This window comes from Bombus vosnesenskii, unplaced genomic scaffold, assembly GCF_011952255.1.
Source record: "Bombus vosnesenskii isolate JDL3184/JDL3185 unplaced genomic scaffold, Bvos_JDL3184-5_v1.1 scf7180000013311, whole genome shotgun sequence".
Classification (NCBI taxonomy): Eukaryota; Metazoa; Arthropoda; class Insecta; order Hymenoptera; family Apidae; genus Bombus; species Bombus vosnesenskii.
In genome coordinates, this window is record NW_022882959.1 from 986,073 (window position 1) to 1,007,597 (window position 21,525).

A 21,525-nucleotide genomic window follows, 5' to 3' on the forward strand; every position below is an offset into this window, starting at 1 on the left:
AGGTTAAGGGAAGGAGCGTGATATTTTATATTCGTTGATGCACTGAGTTTCGAGTTTCATTCTACGATTAAACGAGGCAAAACGAAGATACTTTGTTGAAGATGCTCTGTTAGGATCTGTCTTTGAAAAATAGCCGATGAATCGACGAAGTTTCGTTAGTGTTCCGATATTCCGCTATTGTATTCCATATTCTGTTCATACATCGATAGTCTAATATTTGTCGCAGACAAAGATCATGAAATACAACGAAATCTTAGGAAAATAGTATTTATCCTCGTAAATTAAAAACGTAAATTCGTACGTTTTAGCATCCAAAGTGAAATAATGGCATCGATCGACGATGTGCCGAATTTCAAAATTATTTGCCTGAAAAAGGTAGGAAACGTGATAAAATAGGAAACGTATCGCGTTCTTCTCCTGCGGTCTTCGTATGCGTTATAATTTAGAAAGAATGTGATTGTTCCTTGGTCAGTGGAAGACAAAGGGGTGGCGGTGGTCGCGGTTTGGTTAATCGCGCTGTATTTCGTCTCGAGTACGATAAATTCGATAAATACGTCCGCGTATTTTCGCGATACACGCCGAGGGGAAACAGGGGACGCTCGATCGACCTCCTACCCTCGTTTCTTTCCGACGATCGTACCAATTCCGATTATCGTCCAGCTACAGAGAGATTGTTCGACGTTTCTATTCATAGAAACCTCGTATGGGGGGTGCGAACAGCCGGGTAGATAACGACCGATGTTTCCACTCGAGATTTAGGAGGTGACGTCCCACTATGAACGCGATTCCTTCCATTGAACTTTGATTAGGCGATACCGGTGAAATATACGAATATTGGACAGGTTTTTCTGTTCGTTGGATGAGAATAAGGAAGAGTCTTATTTTTCGGTTTATCTGATCTACTCGAATTTCAATGCGGTTGAATTTGTCTTATACGATGGAGGAGACTTTGTTTGTGTAACAGTTTTGTGTATTTTTCTTTTCTAATATTTACTTTTATCCAGTTTAATCTTCGCTATGCGATAGCTAATACTTTGTTTACACGGTAACAGTATGTATTTTTCTTTCGCTTAATCTTTGTTACGTAGATTTTTCCATTTACCAAAATATGCAATTGTTTCGATCCCGATTTTTATGGTTTACACAAACCTTCCTCGAATATGATTCTCGTCATACGCAATAATATCGCATTGTAATATAAGTAAGTTCGGTTAAACTCAATATTTTCCTTTATTTAAGCAAGTTTACTTACGTTGCAACGTAATACTCTGCCGATACAGCAATTCCACAATTTTTGTTCTCTTTCTTTTGGTTTTTGTCGATTGGTAAAGACCTACAATCTAAAATAACGAGAACGTGATTGTAGATGGTATCGGCTTACGGGTCGTCAGCATTCGTATCGGTTTACCTCGACAGTGTAATTGAAACGTGTCCGGGAAACTTTTTCTTCTTTAAGTAAAAAGTTGAACGTTTGTTTCGTTTATTTTAAGCTCGTCTTTCAATTTTTTTTTTTTTTTTTTTTTTTTGGAACTCTGAAAGACGAATGCAACGTTGAGGAAGTAAACTGATCGTTTGATGGATTGTAGTTGTGATTTTTTTTAATGTTCGTCTATTTCTGATCACTTTGCCGACTGGTTATGCAAACGGCAAAAATGATATTGTATTTATAAACAGACTCGTGTAACGGGTTTCGCAACATCGATACTTCGTCTATGTTCGTTGCATTACTGGTATTGCAGACAGGATAGCCAGAATAGTACAGGCTATCAGTTTTACAGCTCCTATGGCTTCGACCTTGCAATATTTTCAGCTGCTTTCTTAATCGTTCCGGAAGAATCTCATTTCGCAGAAATTACTGGAATAATAACTTACATGTAGACATACAGTTACATTTCTCATTTCTTACATTTGATACCATTGAATACTCCTATATTATCAACATTATCCTACAATTTCCTTTATCGTATAGCTAGAATATTACATTTCGTGTGATTAAGCGAGAAAGACACGAAAATCGATGAAACTGGGCCGATGTTTTTCTCGTGTGGTCTTCGTATCCTTCCACGATTAACAATTTTTCTATATCAAAATACGAAACTTCTCGACACAATTAAGATATACGTGTCGATTACGAAAGGAATAACGTGTTATCGATAATTAAGTTGTGTTGTTCGAGTTCGATTACAAAAATACGTCGGACGACACAAAATTAAAGCTTTCTTACAATCTTTACGATCTTCAAACACGATAAAGACCATCGAATTCAAAATGAAATCGAACGAGCTAAAAAGCGTCGTACGAATCAACAAAATCGTCGTACAGTGAAACAAAGTGACAGAAAATGAACAAAATGAATAAATATCTGTAGCGTAACAGAAATTATCGAACAATCATGCAAGAGTCGGCTTGAAACATTGTTTGTAATACGATTCACCTAATCTTGCGTAGAATAAACCAAACTCACGTTACAAGCTTTCCCATCTAATCTTATCGTTTTCCAATAATTATCAAATAATCTTGAATAATCAACGAAAATCTCGAAATCTATCGTAAAGAAGAACCACGCGCCACAGTATCGTATCTTAGTTTACAAGAAACTATCAACATGTACAACAACAATGACGTGTCTTCCATGCTGGCGCGAATCGTTCGAGCGCAGCAAAAAATTGCCACGTGTAATTTCTGCGTGTGATTATGGAAACAAATTGTATACGTTGCACTGGAGAGTTGTTATTTTTGTACGTTCATTGATTATCGCGATTCTGCAGGCGCCATTGCGATTAGAGTACGCCACGTGTATCAATGGTATAGTCAAGCCTCCGTCATCACGTGCATTCGCACAGCTCGTGCATTCGAGCGATAATGATTTTCTCGTACGATAGTGATTTCCTCTGGCTCGTGATCGCGTTAGAGGATTATTGAAATTCCTACGTAAGCGATTAAAGAGACGAGGAAGGTGAGACACGTATCGCATGACATATAGAGTACCGATCTATCGTATTAACGAGGAAACAGGTAAGGATTTGCATAATTGTAAACTGATTCGTCGACGTAGGACATTCCTTCTTATCGTCAGCGCTTATCGCTCGGCACTGATACGCGATCGTCAAGTAACTTACTCGAACGGCTGTGCGACGATAATTTTAATGATATTGTATTATCGTAACTAACGCTAGAAATATCAGAGTCCCCACTTTTTTGGTATTTTGAAAGTTTTTGTACAGTTTCGTTATGGCTGTAATATAAAATAACTGAAGAAGCAGAATCTCCAACTATCGTAAACGAGACATAGAAAAATATTGCATGTCAGTGAAAATAATAATTGAACTACTTAGAAGGTAGAACGATCCACTCCACTTTCCGTAAGTTTCATAATTTCACCCGATCGATGTTCTATCTTCGAAAAATAATGCTTGCAAAATTGTCACGTTTCTCTATTCTCTACTTTCCAAGCTTGAACTTGATCAATCTTGACGTTAACCGTGATAAAAGAATAAATTTAAAAGATTTATGATTCCTTCTTCCTTTCTTTCTTTTTTGAAAAATAAAAGATTATGTCTCGCTAGGATACTATTCTTGGGAACCTTAAAAGATTAAGAAATATTTTGTGATTTAAGTCGAAGCGTATCAAACTTGACAAGAATTATAAATTAAGTAAACGTAGAATGATTTAAAAAGGAGAGATTGTAGATTTCTATGAGTTATCAGAAGGGTTGTTACCTCTTGAGTAGCGATGGAATTTTTTTGATGAAGAAATCTTCAGAACCGGAGCAGATAATTTCTTTGGTAATGTAGATTGACGACGATTGTGCGTGCGAAGTTTTTTAGCTCTTTCAAAACAGTCTGTCTGTCTATTTTATCACCGATAAGTAGATATTTTTATTGCGTTTGCTGCGTTGGCGTTAATTTTTTTAATAGTACTTTGAGAGCACGAAAATAGCAGAATCTTATTAATAATGTACATTTTATTTATTCGTAGTCTTTTTGAATTAAAATGTGTATGTTTTTCATGGAACGAAACTTAGGAATTTTTATATAGAGAAAAGCTTCTTTCCGTCATTGTATGTGTCCCTTGAAATAGTACAAATTTGCCCGGAGAAGATTTTTCATACAATCGTAAATAAGACAGATATTTAGGTGATCTCATTTAGATGAGACTCACCGTAAACATGTACACAAGATAATAACATTTTTGCAGCGACGTGTTATTTCTTTAATTAATACGGATTTTCTAGAAATTCTAAGAAACGTTTGCATATTTTAATTGAATCTTCCTTTTATCGGGAAAGATTTTTTATACGATCGTAATTAAGGCAAATATTTAGACGATCTAATTTAGCTGAGACACCCTGTATACATGTGTAAGAGATAACATTTTTACAGCGATATGTTATTTCTTTAATTAATATGAATTTTCCAGAAATTCTAAGAAATGTTTGCATATTTTAATTGAATCTTCCTTGTATCTTGTTATTCTAGTTGAATATCGGATTTTTCATTGGTAAAAATTGCCAAGAAAATATCCACTCGAGTCACCCTTATTATCAACCATCTTTCACTTCATTTACTCTTGAAAACATCCATCGACATCCTCGTACTTGTAAAAATTCAATCTAAAGAGTGTAACACAGCCACTTATTCTGCCTCTTATTACAGTTATCGTTTTTTTAAAAATAACTGTGACGGTTATTCAACGCTCCTCCAGCGGAGTCAGCAGGAGCCAGGAATGGAAACGTAGAAGACATCGTTAATATCAAAACCATTCCGTAGAGATTTCGGAAAGTTCTCAGGTTTTGGTGTTTCTAATGATTTCTTGTAAACTTTATGAATAAATGCTTCCATTCCAAAAATAAATTTTTTCCATTTCATACCTTCCATCCTCGTTTCTTTGGTAGAAATTGCATTTTAATATTTCAATAACGTACATTATCACTCCAGAAAGGAAAAATTTGTTACTTTACTCAACTTTTACTAATTTATTAAACAAAAGATTTCGATAAACTAGTTTAAAGTGAAGATTAAAAATGTCCTAGAGCGACTGAATCGTCTGTCTCTGGAACTCCTTACTTTCTGGGAAACCCTCGCTTTCAATTTTCTTCGAACTTTCGATCTCGTTCGATAAAAGTAATACATTTTCTGTAGAGTAAAAAATAAGACAATTTTTCGTTCGAACATAGCGACAATTTTTCAAAATTTCATTCAGCGTGTTCTAAAACGCCGCAAATATTTGGAGACGCGCATAGTGTTGGAGACAAACTAGCTGAATCGTGTAAGTAGTACTCGTCAAAACAAGCAAACATGTCTTAACGGACATGGGTCAAAAAACTACTCGTTACGAGATGTTTTTGTTAGTAAGACATTATCTCTACAACATATGTTCGATATGTCTCCGGTTGATTTCAACACACACTTCGATATGTTTTTTCATGGAGAATTAGTTCTCTCATAGAGTTTGCGAAGCAACTGAATTACCGTGCACTATAGTTTTTAGATGTCACCACAAATAAGAGTCTGCGAGATTTAAATGGGGTGAACGAGACGACCATGTCACAGGCCACCACGTTCACGTCACCTTTCGCGAATCGTTGCGTGTAAATTCTACTTGAAGTAAAAAACGTCTCGTACGTCCAACACGAACGGTTTTTCGACTCGTGTTTGTTAAAACTTTACTGCTAATTTTGACGAGTACTACACGTTTCCAAAAGTTTGTCCCCCACATTTTAGGACAATTCTGTATACAATCGGGAAGAAAAGTAAGCGGATAGGTGGTAGAGCTATCGATGAAGTTTAATCGAACCGACACTAGCGTTATACGAGCTACGATCGAAAGTTATGGAACGGGAACGAAATGATTCCTTAGGCAAAAATAAGAAGGTATTTTCCTCCGAAGCTCGGTTTCCGACAAATTCGGGTTTGAAAATTTATCAAGTATACTCGAACGTACCTAATTATCGACTGGATGCAAGCAAACGATCTGTTTGATGTCATTCTATATGGGGAAATAAGTAAAAAATGTGCGATACAATTTTTCCCGCACCCTGTATATTATCTATTATACGTCCCACAGTACGTAGATCATGCAGCGAATAATTCGAATTAATATTTACATTTTTGCGTAAACAAGCTGTATTTGGAGAAACATCGTCTATTTATCTAATTTCATTAATTGTGCACTTATTTTCGACGCCAACAGATACCGCAGCATCTGTGCACTCTATAGATTTTCACATCCTGAATTTTGTCAAAGATACATAAACATATAATACAATAGCAATCTACCAATCGATAATAACACTGTCGACCAGACTACACAACGTTGCATAATCGTGTTTAGACTTCGATCTGCCCCCCCGTGGAACCCATGGGCAACGGGGTTAAGTTCGCCCGCTCTTCAGCGGTATCGTTTCGCTGTCCATCATTTCAAGCTATCTGTTTTCTACTGGCTCGATTTTTCCCTAAGAAATGCTAGACCGGCGGCGTCGCGGAAACGCGGTCGTGCAGCTGTGCCGAATCTAGGTCCGATTCGATTGAGAATCACGTGCACATGCTGTTGACTGCACTTTGAAATCGGGGCTGCGTGGCTCGCGGGGAAGGGCGATAAAGCTTACACGCGCCTCCGCGTTCAGATTCGTTCGAACGAGGACGAGCCGAGGTTCGGTTTGTGTATGCATCGATCACCAAACGAGTACGTATTATGTATCTCGGCGATAGTTCTTTGACACGTGCAAATTGTTACGCGCGAGACAGATTCGCGAAACGCCTTTGGAATTTCGGGCTGACCAGTCGTTGGGTTATACTACTGATACCGGCGCGACACGTGCGGATCATTCTACGTATTTTGTTTCCTTCCGATGTTTGGTTGAAAAACTATGTATGCAATGTATGCGATATGCAGAGTAATAAATATATAATATACAGAGTATTAATACGGTATCAATATACACAGTGTACTCGGGATATTACAGGGTGTTTGTTTCTCGTAAAGTGGAAAACTGTACCAATCGTTTTATCGAATCGTGTTCGTTCGGAAAGCAATATTTATTTAAAAAAAAAAAAACATGTAATGTACGATCCTTTTTTTAATACAGTGCTATGGTATTTTACGAGCGAGGATGAAAAAGAGAGGTTGATAATTGTTTCGATGGATTTTAATCGTTTAGGAATCGATGCTTGTTTGTAAGAAATACACAATGTAACCCGTGTTTATAGTTATGATAAGGACTATAATATTTGCAGTCTAATGTAGATATAATAAAGAGCCAATGATTAATTTAGATTCGGATATTATAATTTTGTACATGTATATGCGATATTATAAATAAAATTATATAAATAAATAAAGGTTTATATTTATATAAACGATTCCTCTTCCTCGTTCTTGTATTTTGAATCTTAAATCAGAATAGTGGTTGAAATAAAAAATTAATAGCTGCAGGTTTTCTACTTCTAATGAATATAAAATCTCAGAAGAAAGAAGTTATTCCATAGTTCGATTTACGACCTCGCTATATCGTGGCCGCATTATACAATGAATTATTACAATAATTGTCTATGAATGAATCGCGTGCATGTGGTGTGCGCTGTTTGATAGCTTCGTTTGAACTATGTTTTCATCCCGTCTTCAGTACTCCGAGTCCAATGGAAAATGTGTCTTAAAACAGCGGAACAGCTGTATATTGCAATTCAGCATGCTTTATAATCGCTTTATGTATAAATAGATTCTAAATTCTACATTGTAGATATTTTTCATGGATCTAAAATTATGCATCGTGCATATCGTGGATGGATCCTGTGAATCCTGTATCGTAGATATTGTAAATAAATTCTAAATTGCAAATGAATCGTAAATTCTATGCTGTAGATATCGTAGATGCATTCTAATATGTATGTAAATTCTAGGTTTATATGGTTAGTGTAAATTGTAGAAAGTTTGGATCTACTACGACTGACAAAGACGATTGGGACTGAAATGAGACTTCGATTAAGCTAGGACTCGAATAAGATATTAAAATAATCGGACTTGGAACATAGTTTGAGCTTTTTATTATTCGAAACGTTCGATCGATCGAAGCGATTGTAATTTAATTAATCCTTTGTGCTATGATTTGAAGACGTCAGAATTATATAACGATGAAATATGAGAATCGAGATGTAAAAATTGAGGAAGATTGACAGATCGTGATATTCCGATTTGCTGACTTGTCTGGGCTCCTTGATTGATTATTAATGTAAATATTTTGCGCATATCGAACTTCCATGCTTTATATTGTAGTTCTGATAAACTTTGATTTAGAGCAGTGAAGGTCAATCAAAACAGCAACCGGTTTATACTACTTACTTTGCACTTGGCATATGGAATATTCTTAGTTTTCATCTCCCACATGTTTTGCAAAATCGTTAAAATTATCTATGATTTCATTAATTAACGATAACGTTGTTATTGCAAGTATTCTGCAAATAGCTTTTGTTCAAATTTGTATGGAAATCAACAATCGTAAATTGCTCGAATCAGGATCGATCTCTTTTCTTGACCGTTGCCTTCTTCTCATCTTAGTTTCTACAATTCTTCTTATGCTTTGTTATATTTATACACACGATTATAACACGCTAAGGGACATGTATTAGTCTCGTTACGGTGTTAATTAATTTTTAAATGTCTCTATACAGCATAACATACTCGTATAAAGTTTTATCATCGTGCTTTCTTGATTCAATTAAAAAAAAAAAAGAAAAAGTACAAAGTATAATGAAAAATTGTAATCGTGAAAATACATTCGACGAATAGCAATCGTCAGACTGCGGATCTTCATGCAAACATAGGAAATTTGAAAGTGTCAAATTGCACAGAATGCGCGTGATATGAAGAAATATGGAAAATATACGAAGAAGATATACAGTGCTCTCTGCAACATACGGTAGATAAAATAAGTTTCTATCGAGATTCTATTTCTTGAATTACACTCTCAAATGTACGAATTTGCGTAAAAATCCGTATTCTGGTAGTCGCAGTGCGTGGAAAGCAGTCGGAGCTGCGCGGAAACTAGACCGGCGAAGTTTGTATGGCGACGGATGATATTTCTTCGTTAGAGTTGCGAGGATCAAAGGAAACGTCGATGGAACAGAATGGAGGGATCGGTGGCTAACGTTTGTGCACGATAATACCGAGTCAATTGTTATTTCCTCGATCGTCATATCGGTTCCAGGTCGTACACGAGCCGACCTTAGACCTCGCGGCACGCGTCTTGCTTCTCTTCTACCTCTTCCGTCAGCCGTCTTCCTTCATAATATCTAATGAAATTGACCTTTCGTCTTGAAAATGTAGCGTTAGGTTATTCGATAAATTCATAGCGAAGCTTAAGCAGAAATCGAAAAAAGTATATTATAATTCGTGAAATTCGTAGAACTGGACCTATTATCGTTTTCAATATTTAACAGCGAAGAAAGATGGTGTTCGACTGAACGATTTAAATAAATCGAGGACGATCGTCGTAGAATTTCCAGAAGTTGATAAATTTGGAGAATTATCGATTTCGTATTGATTTTGGTATTTTCCCAGGTCTGGATTATTGTTCGACGAACCTTGTACTTGTTTACAATTCTTCCAATCGTATTGCGTCCCATTTCCCGCTGATATTTTTCACATTCTCTGGATCAAGGCTGAACAAGCCGAGACGCAAAAAAAGTAAGTATAACTAGAAAAGAACTTCATCGAAGGGGAAGTAAACATGTTGGTTGGTGAGTTTTCTTGTCAAACCGGAATCTTCAACAGCGTCTGTTGTTCCTCTGCAGTCACCGGCGACATTTCGTACACGTATGCAATTTCTCGCGAAATTATACGCGTCGGTTGGATCTTTGTAGATAGATATTTGCGAAAGTTATGGAAGTGGTATTTGCAACAGAACAACAATTCTTATTCGATCCACAAGAAGTTACGAATTCTGAGAAGCTTCGAAATCAACAAGCTCGATCATCGCCACTATTTATTTTCATCGCTCCGTTGCTAGTCCGTCCTTTCTTCTTAGTTGTTCCAGCTCCGCTTTTCCAAATAAAGAAAACCATGTAATTAACCAAACCACGTATGTCTCGTATGGCACGAAGAATACAAATTCATGATAATACGACGAAGACTCTATTTACAAAGCAACTAACGTTTGGTTCTTTCTGCGATCCTACAATCCACAAAGTGGCATTAAACTTCCTAAACTTGAAACTCGGTTTGTACGGTTTACAAACCAACGAAGATAGAACGACCGAGAATCCAAGCGGCGAAATGCCGATAAAACCTAACGAAATTAATTTCCACGTAATCAAAAGTTCGAATAGACGATTCTCCTGTGAGCAGAGCGTTATCATAGAAGCACTCGCCGATGTAATAAAGTCGTAACGCGTGCAATAAACGAGCACTGCAACGCGAGCCGACGATCTAAATTGAACATGTAGGGTAAACTTGGAAGAAATCATACGGAAGATCGGTTGTGTTGGCTACAACGAACGCACGGTAAGTAAGAACGTTTGTAGTGGAAATGCTTCGCCGATGATACTCGCCATGATAATGCTCGTGGTCGTAATACAAAACTTGCGAACCGTCGTCAGCCACCTGTCAGCACGTCCTCGCTCACACGTGTCTCGCATCATTGACGTAAATCGCGATACACGGAATACGGTAAATTAGCTTACGATGGAAATCGAGGAATTTTGTTTTTAAAACAAGAATGGAATACCAAGATGGGTACGTGTAAGAAAACATTTGAATGGCTTGTCATTTCCTGTTTTCGGACACTTACGTATTTTGAAATATGAGGGAGGTTGATGAAAATTTGGAATATTGAAAAGAAACATGAAGTTTGGACACGTTTTATTTAATTAGATAGAAGGTGCTCACGAATATCTGATAAATAGAGATATAAAGAAACGATAAGATGTATACAATCTGCAAAGGTGTATATAAAATATGCTAAGCATAGCGTTCGTTGTAACATTTAACGAAAGAAATCTCCGTTTGCGAACATCAAACTCAATTTGTTTAGTTACGTTTATAAAGACATGGATTTGTATGACCATCTGTAGTCTGTCTACATATAATTAGATAATTATAAAGCAAACTTTATTATGGGGTATAATGTTAAAGATTGAAGAAATGATTCTCTAGCCGAAATTCAGAGAGTGTTAAAATTCGCAAGTCTATAAAGCAAGATTTTTGTGACGTTCGTTGATAAATGTAACGAAGGACGATCAAATTCTTCGAACGTGAATGAATCTTTTTAATTAATTACAATTCCTTTAGTTACAGAAATCTATGTAATAACCAGATATTCTTAATTACGAAATATATCCAACGTCAAGTAGAAAAGAAAATTCGAAATTCCGAAGAAACGAAATATTTTAGTGGTAAAAGTTTGAAGAGTTAAAGAAATTCAAGACATTAAAGAATCGCGATAATTACTCTAATTACACTGTCAAACATAGGGCAAGGATGAAAATGCAAAATTCCAAGGAAACGAAAGGAAAGGGATCGAAGGAACGAATAGATCGTATTTTTATGTATTTCGTCAAACGAGCAACGAGGACACGGTTCAACCATACACTACTATAATATCATTTCTTTATTTAGGAGGGCAGTCACGGTGAACCAGAGCGAGCACCTAACACGCAGCATTTACGATAGGCCAGACTCAATAGGTTAATAGTAGGGTTTACACTAATCGAATGGGACGGAACTCGAGCGAACCGAGAGCAGAGTGAGTGGCGAAAATAATTCAGCTTAGTGATCTAATTCACCTATTGCCTCGTTCGGTCCTGGTTAAACGATGAAACATGATTGTGCCTCTGGCTGAACAGTAATTGGCATAATTGTTTCCCAACCGACTCGACATTTACAAGATTCTTTCTCAACTTGAACAATTATTCGACAGAGATATCGAATATCTTCTTTAAAAATCTTCCAATCCATCCTTAACGTAACTGTTTCTCAAATGTCTAAAAATTTCAAAGATTCTTTCGCAAGTCAAGGAATCATTCGCAAATTATTCGATAAAAATACGAGATATTTTCTGTGAAAATATTTTAAATCATAGGATTAATATAATCGAAACACAACATAACGCCAAACGTTTAAAAATTCGAAAGATCCTTTCCTAATTTAGAGAATTATTTACCAATTATTCCATAAAACTATAAAATATTACGTTGACAAATTTTCGAAAAGAAATATATCCTTTTAAGCGTGATTCGATCGTATTATCACTTTTCGGTCTAATCACCCGACAGAGTGATATTTCATTGAGTTAGAGTTGTATTAACCTAGTGCACTGTTATTGCACAGTAACTCTATCTAATTCAGCTGATCGTTAGTCTCAATGCACGCGGTGGAATAATTTTCTGGCTGACACCAGGCCAAATTGCAATTGTCCGCTGTCGCTGCGCCTTTAATCGATGAATTTAAGAACAAGTGGCCCGGTTCTCGTTTCCATTTCGATCATAAATCATTCGCTCCTTAACCCTTCGAATTAGACTCTATAATTTATTGGCACCGATCCGTCCGCTCAACGTGTCCTCGAGTTGATTATTAAGAACGGTTAAACTTCGAATAATCGTAGAATTAAACTCTTACAATTCCATTTCTTAATTTCGAGATCCATGCGTGTGTAGAAAAAATTACATCTACCAATTGAAAACTAGCGTCGAATTTTGCTATTTTCTAACATTCGATACTATTATTTTTAAGATCCTATTTATCTTATTTCCCATTTAATTTAGCAATTTTACACTTTCGAAATTCCTATATAAATGGATGGAAATGCACGGTCTACTAATTAGCAAAAGTAACATGCCGTAATTCAAACGATGCTTTATATGCGGTTCAAATGCACGGTTCAACTAATCTACAGCTGAACGATCTAAGCTTCCTGAATTGACTCGTTGGACGGATGCGTGCATTATGCAGAGGATGGTGGGGGAGGGTGCGTTGCTAGAAAGAGCCGCGAAAGAGACACGTGGAAGAAGTAGGTCTCCGCCAGTGTTCGTCGAGGATCATCCTAATCTGTGTTACCATCCGTACTTACCTCATTGTCGTTGACTGATCATGCACCTTGCTCATGCACATCGCCCCCCGCAGTGTTGCAAGGCATTGGTGCACGCGGCCTGACCTCTGGCCAAGCTATCGTCGTCGGCCGACTGACGCTGCTCCTCTGCACGATTGACACACAACGTTATCGTGATTATCGTTAATAAGCGGCAGACACGCAAATCTACCGAGCAAATTTTGTCACCAGGACCTGACTCGTTCTTGTCCATCTTTTTTTCAGGCTGCGCCGAAATAATCGGTCGCGACACCTCAGACGTGGGGTCTTCGTAGGTCTTTGGTTTCTTAACCCCCGGTCAGCTGTATGATTAGGTCATTTCAGAGTCGACTGTGGTGAATGAATTAAGAGAATACAGTTTTAGAGCGTACAGTGGCTATGAAACTTATCGGAACATTACCCTTAGCTTCCAACGAAGCTTTCGTTTTTTCTAATCAGAGTCTGCACGTTTCATTTTTATAGCAGATTTTTGCGCTCTTACTTTTGAGGATGCAACTAAGTGAGCCACGCAAAACGGTTAAGAAAGATCTTATTATTTTCTGTGTTCTCGCTGGTATTCTCTTTGCAGAAAAATGAATGTTTCTTATATTTTGAATCATCTTTGTCTCTCTATCGATTCGAGTACCGATCTTACCGAATATATTACTAAATTCATGCTATAAAACAGGATCCTAAGGCTTCAGAAAAATCTACGAAAATGATCACTGATAACGCTTTTATATCGATCCCCGACGAAAACAGAAAAAGGAACATCCATAGCGGAGGTGAGGAGCAGATGAAGATCAAAGACAGAGTTTCCGTCGATCGCTACAGAAGACGCGACGATAATTGCTCGTTATCTGTTTAGAAGATTTCATTTACCGTGTCCTGTCCCGTTTCTCTATTTGGTAACGATTCTACGTACGATCAAGGAATTTCTCGACGAGCAGCCGATACAAATTGTCTAGGGGAGCAGCGCGTGAACACCCGAGTATAAAAATACAATTATGGATGCAATCTGTCGATAGTTGTTTTGCTGATTTACGCCGTCGAGGTCCAAGTTCAGACGCCACGATCGACCTGGCTGTGTCGATGGAACGAAGTGGTGTCGACGACACCCTTATCGTTATACCGGTCGGAAAACTTTCGCGTCGCATAGCATCTGCTCGCTATGTCGATAGACACATACACTGGTTCACGAAAATGCTCCAACACTTGTCATAGAAAAGTTTTATGTCCACATCGTGTGTGAAATATAAAATATTTTCAGATTTCATTAGCACTGTGGTGAAAGTCGGATTTTCACGCACTTGTGGGAAATCCGAGGACACAAGAAATACACAGGTCGCAGATAATATGCGAAAATATGCCGAATATCTAAAATATGTCGCAATATATGCATACTACTCGTTGTGATATTTAATAAGTAACGCAATTTACATGAATACCATCCTTTAAATTTGTAAAGATACGAGACTGCATAAACGTTTCTCAGTCTGATCACGATTATGAACTGACGACAAACTAACTACAAATCTGGCCCAAACCACTTTGAAGATACGTGTGTCGGTGATTATGAAATAAAGATGGCACGCGAAGTCGCTAACATTGATTTATCACAGTGATCGCAGAATCACGATCACGGTCGTGACGAACTTCATTCACGAGCGCGACCATAATTTTTTTTATCACCAAGGAATTTGCTCCATGTGATCGTAATTCTTCGTCTCGATTGAATTTTTTTTTCTAATAAAGTACTTCGATGTAGCTTGCATAAAAATACCAGCATACAACGTGCATTTATTTCGTCTGATATTAAAGATAAAAAACAATTCAATTTTCTTTCCTTTGTCTTACATCGGTATCTTAAAAAGTAAAATACTAATTCTTCCCCTCGATTTCGAACGAACGCGATCGAATATCAATGGCGATTCACGAGTAGCAATTCGCATCATTTCGATTTTACGCAAGCCGACTTTTCTATTTATATTTGAATCATCCGAAATCATCTTCGCAAAGTAGTAGAAATTGAAGTGTCAGATTAAGTTGCTTGGGTTAGGTTAAGGTTAAGGTTAGGGTTAGGGTTAGGAATTGTAGAATCGAGTTGGTTGTTACGTCGTTAAACAGAATTTCGTTCACGCGTTAAACGCGAGACTTGAAATATCTCGAAATGAGAAATGCGTAACTTGGACCACTTTCGTAATCATCGGCACATATATAGAAATAACAAGATATTTAGCACAAGTATATGTACATTTCGCGGAGATCGCAAAAATATTTAAGTAATCGATTATCCATTTAAACCTCGATATTCGGTGAGACCATATTTAACACTTATAATATACTTAAAATAACTACTCACGCTGTATACTAACTTTTTATTAAATATATGTATTTCTGCGATAAATATCTCGTAATTTCTATACATCTTCAAACTGATTTCAAATTATACCGATATGATCATGACACACGTGTCTCGCCAAAGTGCTAATGGAATTACAAAATGATCGACCACCTGTAATTTATATTTTTCAACGATGTCGCGCTTTTACGCGTTTACGTTTAATCGCGTTTCGATGCTTGATCCTTAACGAGCCGGAGACCCCGAGCCTGCTAAATACGCCGAGTTGAACCTAAACAGCGCTTGACTGAGAAAACATTGGTTACACAATTGTCGTAACCGGTTCGTAGAAAACACACCCTGAACGTTGCTCCGCGGAACATGCGCCTCTCGCGTGTAATTACACGCGTTGTGCAATTCCACTCGAATTTTTTGTCCAACTAATCTGTGAAATGCATCGATGAAAGTCACGGCACCTCTCTTTGCAAATCGCATTGACATCAAAATAGCATACATACGAAATCGGCTACTCGACGAACTTATTTATATTTACACGATTTGGTATATTAAAAGCGAGCACAGTCGTTTCTAGGGTCAGAACGGCTCACGGGCCAATATCCACCGAAAATAGAAGGAACGTTTCGTAATGGGTGTCTTAACGCGAACTTAAACTCGTAATAGAATTTCCAGCTACCATGAAGTTCCATACGACTCAAATTTTTGTATTCTTAAATTCTTCGCGCTTTCTATAGCCCCGCTACTAATAATTTCACACCTAAGCCTAACGCAGACCAGCATTCGTCGAAAGTAAACGAAAAGTGTTTTAGCAAAACTTTCGTTCGCTACCAAGTTCTATCAAACTTGATTTTCTGGTCTTGAAACCATCGGCTTATCCTTATCGCAGAATCTCTTCGGCGCTGATTTGCGTTATTCCTGAAGAAGACCTAACTGGACGTTATAATTTCGGAAAAGAGACCTATTCTCACTTAGCCGAAACCAGCATTCGCGGAAAATAGAAGAAACGCGTTTCAATGAAATCTCCATCGAGCGCCGCCAGTTCCGTCAGAATCGAGCATCGGCCTCGCTCGGCTCTTCCTCCTTATCAATCGAAGCTTTTTCCGCGGCAGCCGACTAAATATTCGGAATATTACGCTGTTCTCATCCGCTTCTCGTTCTGTTATTGTTCTATATTTAAACATGAAACTTTACCCCTCGGCAGCCAGTGCAACAATTATTATATACATAAAAGACGCGCTCATACGTAATGGCCGTTCTCGCGGACAAACACCAGAGATATTCAATAAGGTGCATGACACATCCAAGCTTTGCTCTCTCCCCTGGTGAAAACAGAGACAGAGATAGAGAACGGAACGGAACGGGCCGCGCTATCTTGGACATTCACATCGGTTCAGAGGTCAATCAATTGGAAATGAGAGATGGCGAGAAAAAGGTTGGCGAAGAAGGCGAGAGTGTGGTCGCGAGCGTTGGAAACCGGCCGTTAATGGTCAGCTGCGTTATAATTGAAACCGGCAGTCTTTATTGTCGCAATTATTCTCGCACGGGTAATGGACCTTTTTACGTACGAGACGCACGAGAGAAATTTGTCGGTACACGGCATGCACGCTGATCGACGATCCTTCCCCTATCGCCCGATGAAATTCGTGCGAGGTCACGGAAAGTATCTCGGGAAACGCGTGCAATTAGAATCACACCGATGGTTCGTCGTTTCTGTGAAAATGGGCTTGTTCGCAGATGCAACACATAAGTAGTAAACTTCTCTTGCCTATTTTCTAAGATCACCCACCACAGGGTTATTCGAGCCATATTATCGTTTTCTATATTTCTTCGTCGTTGGATCCGAAGTACAGGATATCTTCTCGTTCTCTGGTTATTATATCAAGGACTAGCGATGTCGCGTAATGTACAAAGCAAGATTGAATTTTAGGATGTCGAAGCTTAAGCGACTCGAATAAGTAATTACGAACGAGAATGAATAATTTACGTTACGTGGTAACGTGATCGAAGCCAGAGAGATTCTATGGCTCGAGCAAGAAGATCAAAAATAATAAAGTAACGTTGGAGGTTTCGTCTTCCAGACACTCGAGTTACATAACTTGTCAAGTATACGTAAATTTGTCTGATCATAACTAGACAGAGTTATAGAAATGTTGGAAACGCTTCGTTAAAATAACTGGATTTATGTGTGAACTGTTGGTGAACCTTAATTGGGTTAAATTTGAGTAATCTGCGGGACGCACGCGGAACTTTAAACTGGTTGCTTGAGTTAATATCAAGAAATTAACCTTTCCGCTGCAGAAGCCTCTGCCAAGAAGCAATCATGCGGCATGAATGTACTTACGAGGTATACGTGCGTTGGTAATTTTGTTTCAGACCATCATCTTGTGATCGCTTTGTCGGAACTTCTTTGCAGAGGAAAGATTTACCTACGATTAGTAAAGATCTATTAAAAATCTTCATTCCCCCGTTATCTCGTAAATGATAGCATAAATTAGAAGTTGGATTGTTAAATAATATCGTACAACGTACATGATATGTTCGTAAAAAGTATCCGTAAGTCTGCAAATACTTTCATAAGCCACTATAACTTTTATGTATCTTATCTCTATTTTTTAAATAAATAGATCGTTTATTTCGTGAGCGGCGCAGGTCCATTCGTGACTCTGAAAAAACACATTGGTCTAGTTAATTTAAACAAAAAATATTATGTGAACGTAATGTAAATGATAAAAGTATATTCGCATAATGAATTTACACTTACTTAAACGTATAGAGAAATGGACGAACAATGTAGACCTCGACAGGATTTTTCAATCGACAGAAACGCGAACACCTCGATATTTCGAAACAAAGGGAAACACCATTTCCGAAATAAACGACCCATAATGCCTCTTGAGAAATTTTATTTCGGAGTAAGCGTTACTTCCACGCCGCGTTTCTACCGAATCGTGTTTCGCCAAGGCTGTTTAATATTTCCACGAAGCAGTATCTATCATAGGACCACCCAGTGACGAGGCATTATTTTGCTAACACTCTCTTGTTCGTCACAGCATTGATTTACGAGCTTGTAAATTCCGACTTCACGACCGCTTTGAAAACAGTTGCGACGCGACGCCTCTATAAAGTTTATTTCCGGTTCTTTTATGAGAGAATCGCTGCGATGCATAATTAACTGAAATCGCGTGCGTCCTCTATCGTTCCAGAAATTACGTTTCTTACGAAATTATCGATCTGTCGGTCGTCCTACTAATAATTCATCGATCGGAGCAGGGTAATACGATCGAGCGATCAACTAATCTGTCGATCGAGTCCTTGTATTCACAAAAACATTTTTGTGAATGACTACGTTATCTGATTTATGGTTTGTAGCTCGGTTGCAAGTGAGGAAACGTAGATGCCAATGACTCGAGATATTCACCCAAAGGTCAGTTTACAATATTTTTAGACCACCATGGGGTTTGGTGAAAAACAAGAAACAAACATCAGGCTGAAATACAACGGGGGTCACGAAATACGAGTGACCCCAGAAATTATGTGCGCATAATTGGATCCCTTTAGGCCCCGAACATACATCCGTATGGCTAGATAACAGTATCCTACTAAAGCAGGAAAACCATAAAGTTACTAAAAATATCGATCAAAGTCGGTCTATCTGGAAAATAAATAACTTGTTTTCTATTGAAATCGATGTTACCGGAATGTAACTTTGTCTAAAAATAAGTTTCAGATATCTGTCTTTTCCTTCTTTTCTTTCAATTTTTTTTTTCGTTACCATCTTTTTGTACAATATGCATTATCGAGATCTTTCCTTTACAAAAGTTTATTAATAAATTACAATTTTGCAAAATACACGGATATTTCTCGCGCCCTTTCCCACGCTTTCTACGTTATCGATCAGCCGATATTACCAATTTACTCGCATCGTTTGATCAGATTTTAATCTTCACCTTCGTTTTGTTAACCTATTACGTATAAAGTAGCTAATAATTCTACAGCGCACGAATTTTTGAACGTCCTAGCCTGTCGATACTACGAATAATCGACTCTTTAAATACTTTTACGATCTCTGTGACATACACTGCCACCAAATATTATCTCGTAGCTTCTATGTACATTTTCACGACATAATCGTAATCGAGTCTTATTGCGGAGTTAATGAGAGCTCAAAATATTTCGTTATAACAGGCATAAGATAGTGTAGAAGAAAGTTTCTGTACCTACCCTCGATATTGGCCACGATCTGGCAGAAAAATTGGCACCTGTTCTACGACTCGTAAACGCAATCTCATCGTCAGTTTCGTGCAGCAATCTCTTTCAGCCTGGTAGCCAAAGACTTCTTCGCAGCCCTTAAATACGAATATAATATAATTTATTTATAAAGCAAAACGACAGCTACGCGAATCGGTAAACAAAGAAATACTCACGGGATTGGCAATCTGAGTAACGAGTTGGCTCGTCTCCTCCTGGTGAACCGATTAAACGGGGAACGGGCTAACGAATCTGGTCAACAAATTTTCACGATTCAAAACAGTTAAAAAAAAATTTAACCTTTTCATAATCTTCAACCCCCTAGAACCTCCAAGTATCGTTAACTTCTGGCCTCGTGTAGGCTATTCTAAAACGTCTGCCATAATCGAAAACAGTGAGGAAAGACTGACCTCTTTGTAATCTCCAATCTTTACTTCCCTTCGGATCGATCAATCGTACAAAATATCGCGTTATCTTATCCCGGATATAAGAATACATCTCCGAAGGGGAAACGAAAGAACGAAGGGTCACGGGTCACGTTCGAAGGGTCGATTCCCTAGGGAGCGGCGTTCTCCGTGTTTGAATCAGCCGGTGAAACTGGCGGGCACATTTTTTCGACGGTGATGGCGCCGCCGTGGCAACGATAACCGATAAGGGACACGAGTTACACGCACGATAACCCCGTGGTAACTCGCGCATGAGGTCACGCCGGGGAGCGGCACGCTTTCCTCCTACACGGCCGACTTCGTGGCGTTTATATTTAGATTATCAATGGCCGGCCAGGGTATACCAGGAAACACGGACACGCTTAGAAGAAATCGACCAGGGATTCCTGGAAATCGGAATCCGGATTCGTGATTACGGATACGTATATTTTCGTACGATGCCCGAAAACTGCTGGCCGCCTAACTCGCCTAAATCATTTCGCTGACTAGTGACATCGGGGCCGCCAGTGAAGATTCAGGCGCGTTCACGTCGTTCAAGCGAATCGATTCGCAGTGACAGATCTGTATTTGCCTTTGACGTTGTTTATTTGTCCTCGACCAGAGCTATGCGTTCCGAGTAATTGTATGATATATTATTCAACCACGGTGTACGCGAACAGAGAGGAACCGAAGCAAACAATCGTGTTTAGTTAATAGACAATGAAATTTAAACTTCGATACAACTTGAATGGATGATCACGCTGATTGCGTCGTGTGTATGTTAAAGTGTTTGTTCGATGCTTACACTTTGAATGTTTAAAGCTGTACGATGTTTAGCGGGATAACTACTGCGTGAATGCTCCAAGATGTACAGTGTGCGATGTCTGAGGACGTTCAGTGCCAAAGAGATTGTCCAGTGTTTGGATGTTACACGAGTCCGTGTTTGCTCGATGCGATTCGAATGGCGAAGTTTGTAATTAACGAAGATGGCTAAAAGTAGGAAACTCGAACATACGTTTCATGCGTTAACGTACATCGAAATATTTAGGCAGTCGATCGGCTATTCTATTTAAGCCTTTGTCGTCCAATGTCTCTACAACGGCGGCAATTATTCGTTCGAGTATTTACAGTCTGCTTCGACTAGTTGATAGTGCTACCAGAATAATACACCGACCGCAAGGGGTTAACAATCCTCGATATTTAACGATAGATAGCTCTAATTGTACGTTCAACGCGATTTATTCGTGTTACATACTAATTTTCTACTAAATGTACATTTCCAGCGTGTATCTTGAAACTTCTAGCTAATACGTTGCAACTTCGTACACTGTCGAATTAGCTTCGAAGCTGATATAATCCCGGTAGTCGTATCTTGTCGCAGTTCTAATAAAATTTGAACATGTCTTATGCAGGGTGTCCGATAACGTGCGATATA

General features: G+C 38.3%; 1 long non-coding RNA gene across 1 annotated transcript; it reads right to left on the reverse strand.

Annotated features, from left to right (window-relative positions):
* Positions 1 to 17,578: 17,578 nt before the first annotated feature.
* LOC117234989 lies at positions 17,579 to 20,728 on the reverse strand. Its single transcript, XR_004493596.1, has 4 exons — positions 19,842 to 20,728; positions 19,639 to 19,763; positions 17,947 to 18,080; positions 17,579 to 17,843 (listed from the first exon to the last, which is right to left on the reverse strand). It is a non-coding gene; the product is annotated as an uncharacterized LOC117234989 (long non-coding RNA).
* Between the last annotated feature and the right edge of the window lie 797 nt (positions 20,729 to 21,525).